General features: G+C 41.5%; 1 protein-coding gene across 3 annotated transcripts in view; it reads right to left on the bottom strand.

The window, feature by feature from the left end:
* Positions 1-15,619, bottom strand: part of LOC144692240 (polypyrimidine tract-binding protein 2) — a 73,986-nt gene that overhangs the window by 20,713 nt on the left and 37,654 nt on the right. The window lies entirely within an intron of this gene.

Here is a 15,619-nt window from a genome sequence, read left to right as displayed (position 1 = left end):
ATGGTTACTGACCCCTCTGCCACTGGATACAGTTTCTCCTTATTTAATCAATCAAACCATTCATGATTTTGAACACTTCTATAAAATCTCCTCTTAACCTTCCCTGCTCTCAGGAGAACAAACCCACCTTCTCCAGTCCTTCTGCCTGACTGGAGCCCCTCGAGCCTTTGTATCGCCCTGGTAAAGCACCTCAGTACCCTTTCAAAGGCCTTGACATCTTTCCTAAAGTGTGGTGCCCAGAATTGGACTCAATACTCCATCTGAATCCTAACTGGCGTTTTCTAAAAGTTCAACATAATTCTTGCTTTTGAACTCTATTTGTAAAAGCTCAGCTGGGACCTTAGTTTTAACAGCCTTTCTCAACCTCTCCTACCACCTTCAAAGATTTGTGCACATGCACCCAGGTCTCTCTATTTCTTGTACCCCCCTCTATAAAATCTTAATCATTTGGTTTATAGTGCCTCATTTTGTCTACCAAAATGTATCACTTTATACTGTTCCAAATTAATTTAATCCACCATGTGTGCCCATTTCATCAATAAAATACTTTACGACTTCTTCCTATTGTTTACTACATTTGAGTTTCGTGTCATCTGCAAACATTAAAATGCTAGGTATATCCAAATACAGATCACTAACTTATCAGGAAGAGTTGTGGTCCAAACAGCACCCCATTATATGTTTTCCTCCAGTTTGAAAAACAACAGTTTATGCTACCATGTTCCTCTGTCCGGCTGAACTCCAGGACACTTGGCCATGTCCATGGCACTTCTGCTCTCATCCCTTCCCTTCCCTCTCAGAGACATATGATTTCCTTTATATAATAGAAACACAAAAAATATTGGAAAAACTCAGGTCTGGTAGCATCGGTAGAGAGAGAAAGAAGCCACAATCAGATCAACCATGATCTTATTGAATGGCAGAGAAGACTCAAGCGGCCTTCTACCCAACTGGTCGCCACATTCAATGGATCATTGTCTGCCATTTCCTCTGACTCCAGTGTGATGCCACCACCAAACACGTCTACCTCCACCATCTCAACATTGCAAAGGGGCCGGTCCCTCCATGGCACCCTGGTTCACGCCTCAAATCACTCCCAACAGCCCCTCTCCTTCCCTTGGCACCAACCCATGCAAGTGCAAGATATAAAACAGCTGTCCTTTACCTGCTCTCTCCTCACCATCCTTAACTCCAAACACTCCTTCCAGGTAAAACAGTGTTGACGTGTAGTTCTTACAATTTAATATACTGTATTTACTGTTCACAGTGGAATCTGCTCTACATTGGAAAGGTCAATCACAGATTGGGTGACCACTTTGTACAACACCTTTGTTCAGTCCGCAAGCATGACCCTGAGCCCTCTGTCACCTATCATAACTTTCCACCTTTCTCTCAAGCTGACCACCACTGTCCTTGGCTACTCCAGTGTTCCAATAAAGCTTAACCTAAGCTTGAGGAACAGTACCTTATCTTTCGATTAGACACTTTACAGCTTTCCGGACTCAACACTTGAGTTCAACAGCTTCAGATTGTAGCCTCTGTCCCTATATTATTTCATTTTTCTTTGCATCTTACTCTGTTGTTTTTCGTTATTCATTTATGGGATGTGAGCTTTGCTCGCTGGGCCAGCATTTATTGCCCATCTCTAGTTGCCCTTGAGAAGTTGGTGGTGAGCTGGCTTCTTAAACCGCTGCAGTCCATGTGGTGTAGGTACACCCACAGCGTTGTTAAGGAAGGGAGTTCCGGGATTTTGACCCAGCGACAGTGAAGGAAAGGCAATATATTTCCAAGTCAGGATGGTGAGTGACTTGGAGGGGAACTTCCAGGTGGTGGTGTTCCCATCTATCTGCTGCCCTTGTCCTTCTAGATGGTAGTGGTTGTTGGTTTGGAAGGTGCTGTCGAAGGAGCCTCGGTGAATCCCTGAAGTGCATTTTGTAGATAATACACACTGCTGCTACTGTGCGTCGGTGGTGGAGTGAATGTTTGTGGATGTGGTGCCAATCAAGCGGGCTTTGTCCTGGATGGTGTCAAGCTTCTTGTGTTGTGGGAGCTGCACTCATCCAGGCAAGTGGGGAGTATTCCATCATACTCCTGACTTGTGCCTTGTAGATGGTGGACAGGTTTTGGGGTGTCAGGAGGTGAGTTACTCATTGCAGGATTCCTAGCCTCTGACCTGCTCTGGTAGCCACAGTATTCATATGGCTAGTCCAGTTCAGTTTCTGGGCAATGGTTAACCCCCAGGATGTTGATAGTGGGGGATTCAGTGACGGTAATGCCACTGAATATCAAAGGGCAATGGCTGGATTCTCTCGGTGAAGATTGTCATTGCCTGACACTTGTGTGCGCGAATGTTACTTGTCACTTGTCTGCCCAAGCCTGGATATCATCCAGGTCTTGCTGCATTTAGACATGGACTGCTTCAGTATCTGAGTCGTCGCAAATGGTGCTGAACATCGTACAATCAGCAGCGAACATCCCCACTTCTGACCTTACGATGGAAGGTCATTGATGAAGCAGCTGAAGGTTTTTGGGCCGAGGACACTACCCTGAGGAACTCCTGTGGCGATGTCCTGGAGCTGAGATGACTGATCTCCAACAACCACAGCCATCTTCCTTTGTGCTAGGTATGACTACAACCAGTAGAGTTTTCCCCCTGATTCCCATTTCACTCCAGTTTTGCTAGGGCTCTGTGATGCCACACTCTGTCACCTCGGGAGTTCAGCTCTTTTGTTCATGTTTGAACCAAGGCTGAGTGGCCCTGGCGGAACCCGAGCTGGGCATCAGTGAGCAGGATATTGCTAAGCAAGTGCTGCTTGATGGCACTGTTGATGGTCCCTTCCATTACTTTAATGATGATGGAGAGTAGACTGATGGGGTGGTAACTGGCTGGGTTGGATTTGTTCTGCTTTGTGTGTACGGGTCATACAAGGGCAATTTTCCACATAGCCGGGTAGATGCCAATGTTGTAGCTGTACTGGAACAGCTTGGCTAGGGGCGCGGCAAGTTCTGGAGCACAAGCCTTCAATATTATTGCCGGAATATTGTCAGGGCCCATAGCCTTGTAGTATCCGTTCAGCCATTTCTTGTTATCACGTGGATTGAATCGAATTGGCTGAAGACTGGCATCTATGATGCAGGGGACCTCCGGGGGAGGCCGAGATGGATCATCCACTAGGCACTTCTGGCTGAAGATTGTCGCAAATGCTTCAACCTTATCTTTTGCACTGATGTGCTGGGCTCCTCCATCATGGAGGATGGGAATATTTGTGGAGCCTCCACCATTCACGACTGGATGTGGCAGGACTGCAGAGCTTAGATCTGATCTGTTAGTTGTGGGATCGCTTTGCCCTGGCTATCACTTGCTGCTTATGCGGCACGCAAGTAGTCCTGTGTCACAGCTTCACAAGGTTGACACAGGTATGCCTGGTGCTGCTCCTGGCATGCCCTCCAGCACTCTTCATTGAACCAGGGTTGATCCCCTGGCTTGATGGTAATGGTAGAGCGGGATATATGTCAGGTCATAAGATTACAGATTGTGTTCGAGTACAATTCTGCTGCTGCTGATGGCCCACAGCGCCTCATGGATGCCCAGTCTTGAGTTGCTAGATCTGTTCGAAATCTATCCCATTTAGCACAGTGATAGTGTCACACAACTATCAAGTTGTGATAGGGTATCCTCAATGCGAAGGCGGGACTTCATCTCCACAATAACTGTGCGGTGGTCATGGACAGATGCATCTGTGGCAGGCAGATTGGTGAGGATGAGGTCAAGTATGTTTTTCCCTCTTGTTGGTTCCCTCACCACCTGCCGCAGACATGCAGCTGTCAGCTATGTCATTTAGACTTTTAATTCCAGATTTTTATTGAATTCCATCATCTGCCGTGGCAGGATTCAAACCAGGGTCCCCAGAACATTGCCCTGGGTCTCTGGATTACTAGTCCAGTGACTACACCATCGCTTCCTCTTGAAAGGCAACCACTTATCTTTCTGTCATCCACATCTCCTTGTGATGCATCTTATTTCTTTACTTGTCCAATTACAACTCCTATTCACCCCTCACCAGCAACTCCTTTGTCATTTAATCGGTCTTCAACTCTATCGCAGGCCTTCCCTCTTGTTCTTTTTCCACTCTCCTTCATTTCACTGGCTTAAAACCTATTACATTTCTAATTCTAAAGCTCATTGACCCAAAACGCTACGATAAAAAGAAATAGCAGTATTCAGCCCCTTGAGCCTTCTCTGTCATTCAATAAGATCATGGTTGATCTGATTGTAGCCTCAAGTCCACTTTCCTGTCTGCCCTCCACCCACCATAACCCTTGGTCCCCTTTTCGATCAAACATCTGTCCATCTCAGCCGTGAATATATTGAATGATACAGCTTCCGGTGCTCACTGGGGAAGAGAATTCCGAATACTAAGTCTCTCAGAAAAGAAATTCCTCCTCATCTGCCTTAAATGGGAGACCACTTATCTTGAAACTGTGACCCCTATTTCTAGATTCCCCCATGAGGGGCAACACCCTCTAAGTAACTGCTCTGTCAAGTCCCCCCCCAAAATCGTATATGTTTCAATAAGATCAGCCCTCATTCTACTAAACTCCAATGAGCATAGACCCATCCTACTCAATCTTTCCTCATTAGGCAACCCTTTATCTCAGCAGATGTACCAATGCAGGTACATCCCTCCTTAAGAAAGGAGACCAAAACTGTACACAGTATTCTAGTTGCAGTTGCAAACGATGTTTGTTCAGTTGTACAAGCTCCTACTTTTATACTCAAATCTCCTTTCAATAATGGCCAAAATTCAATTTTGATGGATATGCTTGGTTAAGTTTTGTGATTCATGTACAAGGGCACCAAGATACCTTTGACCCACAGCATTCTGCAGTCTCTCTCTATTTAAATAATATTCTGCTTTTATATTCTCCCTGCCAAAGTGTACAACCTCATATTATACTCCACCAGCCAATTTTTTTGCCCACTCACGTAACCTATCCATATGCCTTTGCAGACTCTTTATATCCTCCTCAACTTGCTTTCCTACCCATTTTTGTATCATTGCCTACTGGTTCCCCTTTATCCATCCTCCTTATGACACCCTCAAAGAACTCTTAACAAATATGTCAAACACTATTTCTCTTTCACAAAACCATGCTGACCCTGCTACTACCTCCTTAATAATGGATTCCAGCATTTTCCCCAATAAAAGATGTTACACCAACTGGCCTGCTGCCTCCTCCCCTCCTTTCTTGAATAGAGGAATTACATTTGCGGTTTTCCAATCCGCTGGGACCTTTCCAGAATCGTGGAAAGTTTGAAGTTTACAACCATCTCAGTTTCTCTCTCAATGGAAGATACCTTTGTTGAGATTTATGAAGTGGATCCTTAAACGTCTACAACCGCGTCACTGTCTTACCCTTTAACCCATTTTCCCTGTCCATTTTGGCCAGTTCTGTCTTCATACCCTTGCAATTGCATAAGTTTAAGACACTAGTTCCTACATTTCTCACCCTCAAATTGACTGTGAAATTCTACCACATGATCACTCTTGCCTAGAGGATCCTTTACCATGAAGTCTTTAATTAATCCTGTCTCATTTACACATTACAAGGTCTAAAATAGTCTGCTGCCTGGTTGGTTCCAGAACATATCATCCTAAGAAACTCCCAAATAAACTTTATGAACTCACCCTCCAGGCTGCCTTTGCCACATGATCCATCCAAATCTAAAAGAATAAAATCGCCCATGATAACTGCACTATAAGCCCCCATTATTTCTTGATTTACATTCTGTCCTACAGTGTACCAACTGTTAGGAGGCCCATAAACTATTTCCCATTCTTCTTCTCATTGCTATTTCTTATCTCCATCCAAACTCAAATATTCACCTTGATCTTCCAAACCAAGATCATTTCTCACTATTGTTCTGATTGCATCCCTTTTTAACAGAACTACCCCCCTCCTTTTCCATTCTTCCTGCCCTTTTGAAATGTCAAATACCATTGGATATTCTGTAATGGCTATAATATCATACTCATTTTTTCCATTTGAGCTATCAATTCATCCAGATTTACAAAACCAGAAGTTTAACCAATGACAAAGCTAAACAAATGTAAAAATTAGGATTTAGAATTCAACCGCCATGAGTTCTTGCTATTCCAATTTTCCTGCAAAATTGTTTTACTGCTAGTTGATTTGCTTTCTTTCAGTTCTTTCACAGGATCCCCATTAAATTTTGCATAATCTTTATAGTTCTTTCATGTTCTTCTTTAAGATGTTGCGTTTTAAATTTGTGTTCATGAACAATTTGCTGAAGCTGCCTGCATACTTTTTCCAGTTTTGCCATGAGCATGAGCTGCCGACCTTCCTGTTGAAATTTCTGTGCTTGTTGTCTTTCAGATCGTTTTAATGCATTCTCAGTCTCCTTCAACTGGATATCATTTAGTTAACTTTGTAATAATCTTCCTTGGTTTTCTCCTTTTCCCATCCCGTGGGCCCCTTGGTGCACCATTCAACATGCTTCTGCTCGTCCCCTCTGTGGATGCCTTCCAAAATCTAGAGGGTGGCGTGAAGTCTGGCCTCCAGGATAGCATTCACTTGGGGTCCAAAGGACTTGCAATTTGTTTGGTCTGGTTAACCTTTATCAAGGACAACAACACTGATTGCTGACAGTACACCTAACTTCTAAGCACTGGCTGCTATGAACTGGAACCCAAGGAAAAAACCCAGTTATATTGCTTCTTGCCCTCTGGATTTAGCAATTTCACTCTTCTTCTTTAGAGTTGGACAATTAAGCTGTCATCAGGGCTTTCTTTGGTGATCTCAGTGCTATAGTTCAAATAGACTCTGACCCGTTCTGTTCAGATTCTCATTCCTGATCCTAATTTTGTTCCCACACAAGCATGCTTTTTAGTGTCCAAGCCCTTATCCAGACATGCATCTGGAACTGACCTATCTTTTCAGATTTGGAGCATTTTCAACTGCAAATTCTTCTTCACGACCATTCTTCTACAGGAGACGCCAGTTTAATTCTGCCCCTTTTTGTGTAAGCAGCTCATCTTTCTACTGCATAAAGTCCTCTTCAGCTGCTTTAAGAACTTTAATTTGTTTCAATGCTCAGCTACCTGCTTTGTCACATTTTGTTCATGCTTTTTCTTCAGTTCTAGTTCAAGTTGCTTTATGGCCTCTCCAACTGCCATTATTTTTTCCTCTTTAGCTTGATGCTCCAATGTAATTTTTAAACTAGCAGGCAGAGCTTCTAATTCTTCTGGTGCATTTTTAGTAAGAACGTCAATCTTAGCAGCAAATTCATAAAAAGTAATCAGTTCCTTCAAGTTGGCCAGTTCTTCCCTAAGTATTTAACATTGAGTTCAACAACTTCAGATAATGAACTCTCTCCTCCATCACCTTCCCCTTTCCCTAATCATTTATATTTTTAAAATATATTTTTCTTTTTGCACCTATTTCCATTATTTTTAAATGTATTCCCAACCATTGTTTCATCTCCATCTTTTAACCTATTTCGATCCCTTCCCCCCCACCCCATCTCCACTAGGGCTATCTGTCACTTGCTCGTCCTGCTTTCTACCCTTAATGTCACCATTAGCACATTTCTTAGCTAATATCACTACCGTCAACAACCCTTTGTCCTTTTGTCTATGACATCTTTGGCAATCTCCTCTTTGCCTCCACCTATCACTGGCCCTCTATTCAGCTCTACCTGTCCCACCCCCCTCAACCAGATTATATTTCACCTCATTTCTATTTTTCCTCAGTTCTGATGAAGTCATACGGACTCGAAACGTTAACTGTATTCCTTTCCGTAGATGCTGTCAGACCTCGTGAGTTTTTCCAGCTATTTTTATTTTTGTTTCAGATTTCCAGCATCCGCAGTATTTTGCTTTTATCTTCCTGTAAAACCTTAGTTTCAGCACTCTTAGCAGTTAAGCTATAAATTTAATAGTTATATTTCCCAGTACCAGTTTAAACTACTGCCCCAGGTGAGAAAAATAGCTAAAACTTTTTCTCCCTCCAGATGACCATTAACTTGGCTACCTCCCTAGACAAATGTGGGCATACTTTACCTTCAAACAAAAAACTTCTATAGTTACCTACACCCTGATTCACTCATCAATAAAAATGGTCAGTCAATCACTTCAAGTAACTGAAAGAGCTGCAACACCCTTGTATTTGCATGTTGCCAGCTCCTGGGTCCAGCCTTCATTTTCTTCTTTTTACCTGCACCACACACCTTTCCTTCTTCTCCAAAAAAAATGTCACATGGGCCAGTTTTCATGCTGCACCCAGGGTCACGTGGGAAGAGGTGATATACCCGTGTGCGCCCATCAACCCGACCATGGCCAACTCACAGAGAAAGTACCCTGGATGAGCCCACCAACACACTTCATTCCTCCAGAAAGCCCAAGATCGCAGGTGGCCTCAGAGCCGCAGCTCCATCTGCTTCATTTCAACTCCCTGGCTGTTCTTAGCCATCTTTTGCTCTGCAAACTGCGCAAATTACAGAGCTCAACACAAGTTTTTTAAATGACCATAAAGCCGGTGTCCATACAGAAATTTTATTTGTGCATTTTCATTAATTTATTTATATCTTAATTTGTTGATGGGGCTATAATTCCCCACACTGGGCGGGATGCATGGCCAAACCTGACTGCTAAGCATACAAATAAAACCTATTCCCCAATTCTTTACTTATTTTGACATTTGGAAAAGTCACTCTTCACAGGTGCTGTTCAGGTATGAGACAAACATACCTAGCCATAACACAAGGCTTGGACAGCAAAGCCTTGCATTCTAATTATGCTAATCAGCAAGTCTGAAATGGGTTGTTCCATTCTGTAGAATACTTAGTGCGTGGCAAACACAGGTATCAACATGCCGCCTTAACTTAAAAACGTTTGTTTTGCTGTAGGCATTATACCACAACCAATGCTGGCAGACATGTTGGGAGACAAGCAACTGGATTTGGAAACAATCTGAACGCTAAAATTCTATTTTGCGTCTCAGATCTCACTTGTCCTTATTTGTTTAGGCTATTTTTATATCTGGCTGATAAACATGACATGACAATATGGCTTGTAATATGTAATGCTTGCAATCAAAGTGGGCTATTTGGACCCTAAAGACTGATATCTCATTCAATTAGCTCCTGTCTGATCTGTATCTCAACTTCATTTACCCACTTCCATTTTATATCCCTTAACACCCAAGCCCAACTAAGTTTTGGAACAGCATTTTTTTTTGGCAGGGGATGGGGGCACAGAGAGAGAAGAATGAGGATTGCAGAGAAACAGTTTCAGATTCCCACTGCCATTTGTGTGAAAAAGTCCATACTTACCATCTAATGGCCCAGCTCTAGTTTTGAGTTTATGCCCACCTGTTCTGGGCTCCCCCAAGAGCGAACAGTTGCTCTCTATTTACCCAATCAGAGACACAATCTTTTTCTTAAACATCTCAATTAGACCACCCATTATTCAAAGGAATACAAGTTTAGTCTATGCAACCCTTCCTCATAATATAACCCTTTCAGCTCAGATACCATTCTGTTGAATCTGCACTTCACCCATATCAATGCCTACAAATCCCTTCTTAAGGTGAGGTAGCCACGGGTAAACACGGTACTCCGGATGTGACCTCAGCGGAGCTTTATGCACCTGTGGCATAATGCCAACTGGGCCAAGAAATGCTAAATCCTCTACGCTGGGTTAAAGAAACTGTAAGAAAAAAGATGAATGGTAGGTTTGGAGTGTACTTGCATACTGCAAAAACAGTTCTGAAGACTAATTAACCTACTCCTGTGACAAAACCAAAGAAATTGGCCAAATTCAATGTGGGCATGGTATATGTGACAGAAAGTGAAATGTTTTTAGCTGGCTAGAGAGAAAAATAAACTAACGTAAAGGTGCCGTTTCTCAGGCTTTTGGGATTTGGGTGTAGCAGGCAACAAGTATTACTATCCACCTACAAATGATTTTTAATAAATCTTTTCAGAGAGAGATCAACCTTGTACTTGGATGCATTTTTTTATGGTGGCAAGGGTTCAAAAACTAAACTAGTGTCTACTCTTCTTCAAACTTCAGGGGTAAATGGGTTACTACGGTGACGATAGCTCCAAATATGATATGCCAGGTAACACAAGGTCAGTTAGTTCATGTCTTTGGGAAGACAACGTGCAATCGAGATCACATAAATAAAAACATGTCTAGGTTACTCAGTAGTTTGGTTCGGTTCTCAAACAAAAATCCTACTGCCCTTTATTCCACTTAGACACTCATATCCCAGGGAGTACGTAAGCTTTATTTCTCCTGCCAAAATGAACCACTTCAAATTTATCGATATTGAATTGATTTGTCAATTGCTAACATCTTATCGCAGTCTTCCTTAAATTTTTATAAACCCCAAATCTGTGTCACCCACGAATTTTGAAAACATACTTCTGATTCCTGAGTTACGTTACCAGTTATAAAGTCCAAATCATTTATATTAAATTATAGCTCAACATTCCGAGCTAATGCACACTAAGTGCAATAGATGAATTTAAATACTGATGCATGCTTTACAACCTGATTTTCTTCCTTCTCCGCCCCACAGAAACAAAACTACTGTGCTCACCACTTACAAGGAGTTATGACAATGAAACAGTGCATGGAAGAGGAATCACTTAACAACATGACTGAATAGCTGTCCAAGAACATGCACGACAGGTTTTATGGTAGCCAAAAAGCTCCCACAGTTGGATAGTTTTTCATTGAACCCAGGAGCCTCGACGTACTATTGATGACAGAAATTAAAGACATTCACTAACTGTTATGTCAAACCGTGGTGTGGATTTTCCTGAAGTGTTCTACAAAAGGTACACACAACAAAACCATATGACTGCTGTTAATTTTATGAAAGCTTTAACAGAAAATACATCCCCATGTACCAAAAGTAGAACGTTTCTACTTCAAACCAGGGGCACAATTTTTCCATCAGAAGTTGATGGTGGAGACACAAAAGGTATGGTGGCAGAGAGAGAGGGATCCTGAAGTGTTCTACAAAAGGTACACACAACAAAACCATACGACTGCTGTTAATTTTATGAAAGCTTTAAAGAAAGTACAACCTCATGTACCAAAAGTAGAACTTTTCTACTTCAAGCCAGGGGCACAATTTTTCCATCAGAAGTTGATTGTGGAGACACAAAGGGTTTGGTGACAGAGAGAGAGATCAGTGCTGGGGCCTCAACTTTTTACAATTTATCTAAGTGACTTGGATGAAGGGACCGAAGGAATGGTGGCTAAATTTGCTGACAACAAAGATAGTAAAAGGAAGTAAACTTTGAAGAGGATCTAAGGAGGCTACAAAGTGACATAGATAGGTTAAGTGAGTGGGAAAAGATCTGGCAAATGGAGTATGTGGGCAAATGTGAAATTGTTCGTTTTGGCAGGAAGAATAAAAAGTTTATTTAAATGGTGAGAGGTTACAGAGCTCTGAGGTTCAGAGGGATCTGGGTGTCCTAGTGCATGAATCACAAAAGGGTAGTATGCAGGTACAACAGGTAATTAGGAAAGGTAATAGAAAGTTAACATTTATTGTGAGGGGAATTGATTACAGAAGTAGGGAGGTTATGCTTCAGTTGTACAGGGCATTGGTGAGACCACATCTTGAGTATTGTGTACAGTACTGGTCTCTTTATTTAAAGAAAGATGTAAATGTGTTAGAAGCAGTTCAGAGGACGTTTACTAGACTAATACCAGGAATGGGTGGGTTGCCTTATGAGGAAAGGCTGGACAGGTTTGGCTTGTACCCACTGGGATTTAGGAGTAAGAAGCGGCTTAATTGAAAACTTTAAGATCATGAGGGCTCTTGACAGGGTGCATGTGAAGAGGATGTTTCCTCTTGTGGGAGAATTTAGAACTAGGGGTCACTGTTTAAAAATAAGGGTTTGCTCATTTAAGACAGATGAGGAGAAATTTTTTCTCTCAGAGGGTTGAGTGTCTTTGGAACTCTCCCTCAAAAGGCAGTGGAAACAGAATCTTTGAATATTTTTAATGCTGAGGTATATAGATTCTTGATTAACAAGGGGTTGAAAAGGTTATAGGGGGTAGGCAGGAATGTGGGGCTGAGGTTGCATTCAGATCAGCCATGACTTTTTTGAAAAGAGGAGCAGGTTCAAGGGGCCGTGTGCCCTACTCCTGCCCCTAATTCGTAAAAAAAAGATTGAATGCAAAAGGCTTTATGCAAATGTCTAGACAGCAAGGCTGAAAATTGAATTTGTGCAGCACCTTTTATGAACCTTGAATCAAGGATGATTCTCTACCTCTTTTAAAATGCCTTTCCTTAAAAGACTTTAGCTTAAACTCCCCCACTAGCTCCAATCATCCACCAATGTGAAATTTTTTCTTCTCCTTCCTCGAAAATAGAGCTACCTCTCACAAATCTCTAAGGATCCTTTGCTCGAGACCCTTCAATTTTTGTTTTGTACCAACAGAGGCTACACTGGTTAAAATTAATGACATATCTTAGTGGCAGTTGTCAAGCTTGTACATTTCTGTGTCTCATCTTTCTTCATAATTCCAACAACCTGTCCAAAAATTACGCAATGAAAGAATCAAAATTTCTAACTCATGTAAGCAAAACTAAAATCATCCATTCTGGCTCCTGTTAGTTCATTCATAGCTCTTTTATTAAATCCACTGGGTCCACAGTTTCTATCCTGGATTCGATATGGTCGAGAACGCACTGTTTGATAAACTGCTTAAAGTTTCTTCCCCAGTTTTGGTTTTTGTTACACAAGTATAATACTTTTCATAATATTTTTCTGGTTTGTTGTAAAGTCGGTTTATGGGTGAGAGTGTAGATGGTTGTGTGTGATTTAATTACATTTGAAATCAAGTAGATTGCAAATTTGAAATTATGGAAAGAAGCTAGGTGTTGAAATGTACTCGAAATGCTAATGAGTGAACACGGATGCTGTCTTAGCATGTAAGGTGTGAAGGGAATTGCATTTTTGGATAATTGAAGGGATTGTTTGGATTTCAAAGATATGTTAGTATGTTTACAACTGGCCAGCTAAGCAAGGCTAAGCAGCGTGTTTATTTTTCCCCAGGTTACTGACAATATTGGCAACATGAAAGTTTTTATATTATGGGAAAGGTACAGTTCCAAGGACATGTGGAACAATGGCATTCACATATTAAAGAGAAACACATATAAAGGAGAATGAAAGGCTATGTTGGGGGCCAAGTAAGATCTAACAGGAGTGTGTGAAAAGCCTTCAAGAAGCCCCCAACCATTTTATCAAACAGAAATAAAAAACCTACAATGTGGCAAAGATTAGTGGTAAGCCAGGGGGTTGGAAAGTTTCAAAGAACAGCAAAAGGTGATTAAAAAAGAGAAAATAAACTTTGAGGGTAAACTAGCAAATAATATAGAAATGGACAGTAAAAGCTAATTTAAATATATAAAAAGGAAGAGAGGTGCCAAAGTGAACATAGGTCCCTTAGAGAATGAGGCTGGGGAAGTGATTAATGGCAGAGGAGTTAAATAAATACTTAGCATCAGTCTTCATGGTAGAAGACAATAAAGCATTCCAAAAATACTAAATAACCAAGGGGCAAAAGGGTGGGTGGAAATAAATGCAACAACTATCCCGAGACAAAAAGTACTAGGGAAACTATTGGGGCTAAAGGCCGATAAGTCCTCTGGACCTAATGGGTGGCATCCTAGGGTATTAAAGAAAGCTGCTTCAGAGATAGTGGATGCACTGGTAGTAATCTTCCAAGAGCGTTTAGATTCTGGAAAAGTCTCAGAGGATTGGAAAACTGATAATGTAACGTCCTTATTCAAAAAGAGAGGAAGACAAAAAAACAGAACGATAGGCCACTTAGCTTAACATCCGTCACTGGGAAAATGTCAGTGTCTATTATAAAGGATGTAATAGCAGAACATTTAGAAATGCATAATATAATCAGAGTCAGCGTGGCTTCATGATAGGGAACTCATGCCTGACAAATTTATTAGAATTCTTTGAGGAGGCAACAAGCAGGGTAGATAAAGGAGAACGAGTAGATGTAATATATTTGGATTTCCAAAAGGCTTTCAAATAAGGTACCGCACATAAGGCTACTTAATAAGAGCCCGTGGTGTTGGGGGTAGTATATTAGCATGTTGGCTAACTAACAGAAGACAGAGAGTTGGGATAAGGGGGGCATTTCAGGGTGGTAACTAGAGGAGTGTCACAGGGATCAGAGGTGGGGTCACAATTATTTACAATATATATTAATGACTTGGATGAGGGAAGTGAATGTACTATTGCCAAGTTTGCAGGTGACAAAAATAAGTGGGAAGGCAAGTGGTGAGGGTGACTCAGAGTCTCCAGAGGTTTATAGACAGGTTAAGCGAGTGGGCAAAAACTTGACAAATGAAATATAATGTGGGAAAATATGAGGTTATGCACTTTGGCAGGAAGAAGAGGAACTGAACATTATTTAAATGGCGAAAGACTGCAGAAAGCTGCAGCACAGAGGGATTTGGGAATCCTCGTGCATGAATCCCAAAAAGCTAGCATACAAATTCAGCAGGTAATAGGGGAGGCAAATGGAATGTTGGCCTTTATTTCAAAGAGGGTAGGGCATAAAAATAGGAAAGTCTTGCTAAAACTATACAGGCACTAGTTAGACCACACCTTGAATTCTGTTAACAGTTTTGGTCCCCTTATCTAAAGAAAGATATCATTGGAGTTTAGAAGAATGAGAGGCGACCTTACTGAAACATATAAGATTCTTAGGAGGCTTGACAGGGTAGATGCTAAGAAGTTGTTTCCCCTTGTGGGCGAGTCTAGGGCCAGAGGGCATAATCTGAGTAGGTGTCACCCATTTAAGACAGATGAGGAGGAATTTCTTCTCTCAGAGGGTAATGAATCTGTGGAATTCTTTATCACAGAATGCAGAAGAGGCTGGGTTGTTAAGTATATTCAAGGCTGAGATAGACAGATTTTTAATCAGTAAGGGAATCAAGGGTTATGGGGAAAAGGCAGGAAGTGGAGTTGAGTTTTATCAGATCAGCCATAATCTCACTGAATGGCAGAGCAGACTTGATGGGCCGAACGGCCTACTTCTGCTCCTGCATCTTATGGTCATTTGTGCATAAGCCTGCTGCGTCCAGTAACTAAAGTTGGAGAAAGCCATTTGGAATTCCACTGTCAAGTGGGTACTGTGTTAACTTGCTGGTTTTTAAAAAGATTCTAAAATTTATTTTGGAATGTTGCCTTAAAGGGGGTGTGTAATTGGGAGTCAGGTTAATTAGAAATTTTAGGATTTTTTATAGTATTAAATAATTGCAGTTTATGTAAGCGCTTGAAATCTTTTATTTTGTTAATAAATATTTTAATATAATTTTTAAAAGCTCCAAAGGTCCTAGAGGACTCATTACTTCTGAATTCAGTGCATTCTCATAATAAATACAAACTGCAAAACCATTGTGGTAGTGTGACCAAATTTCCCTTGTGATTTGGCCTGCTTGGCACACATCATCTGCCACATCATAACAGTTTCCAAAACTTGCTACCTTCCTGTTAAAGAAGTCTTCAAGCTTTTCTATCCTCCTGCTTTTTGGCCCT

This window comes from Cetorhinus maximus, chromosome 17 (genome assembly GCF_964194155.1).
Source record: "Cetorhinus maximus chromosome 17, sCetMax3.hap1.1, whole genome shotgun sequence".
NCBI lineage: Eukaryota > Metazoa > Chordata > Chondrichthyes > Lamniformes > Cetorhinidae > Cetorhinus > Cetorhinus maximus.
The sequence above is the reverse complement of the archived record's forward strand: the minus strand, read 5'-3'. Positions and strand labels throughout refer to the sequence as shown.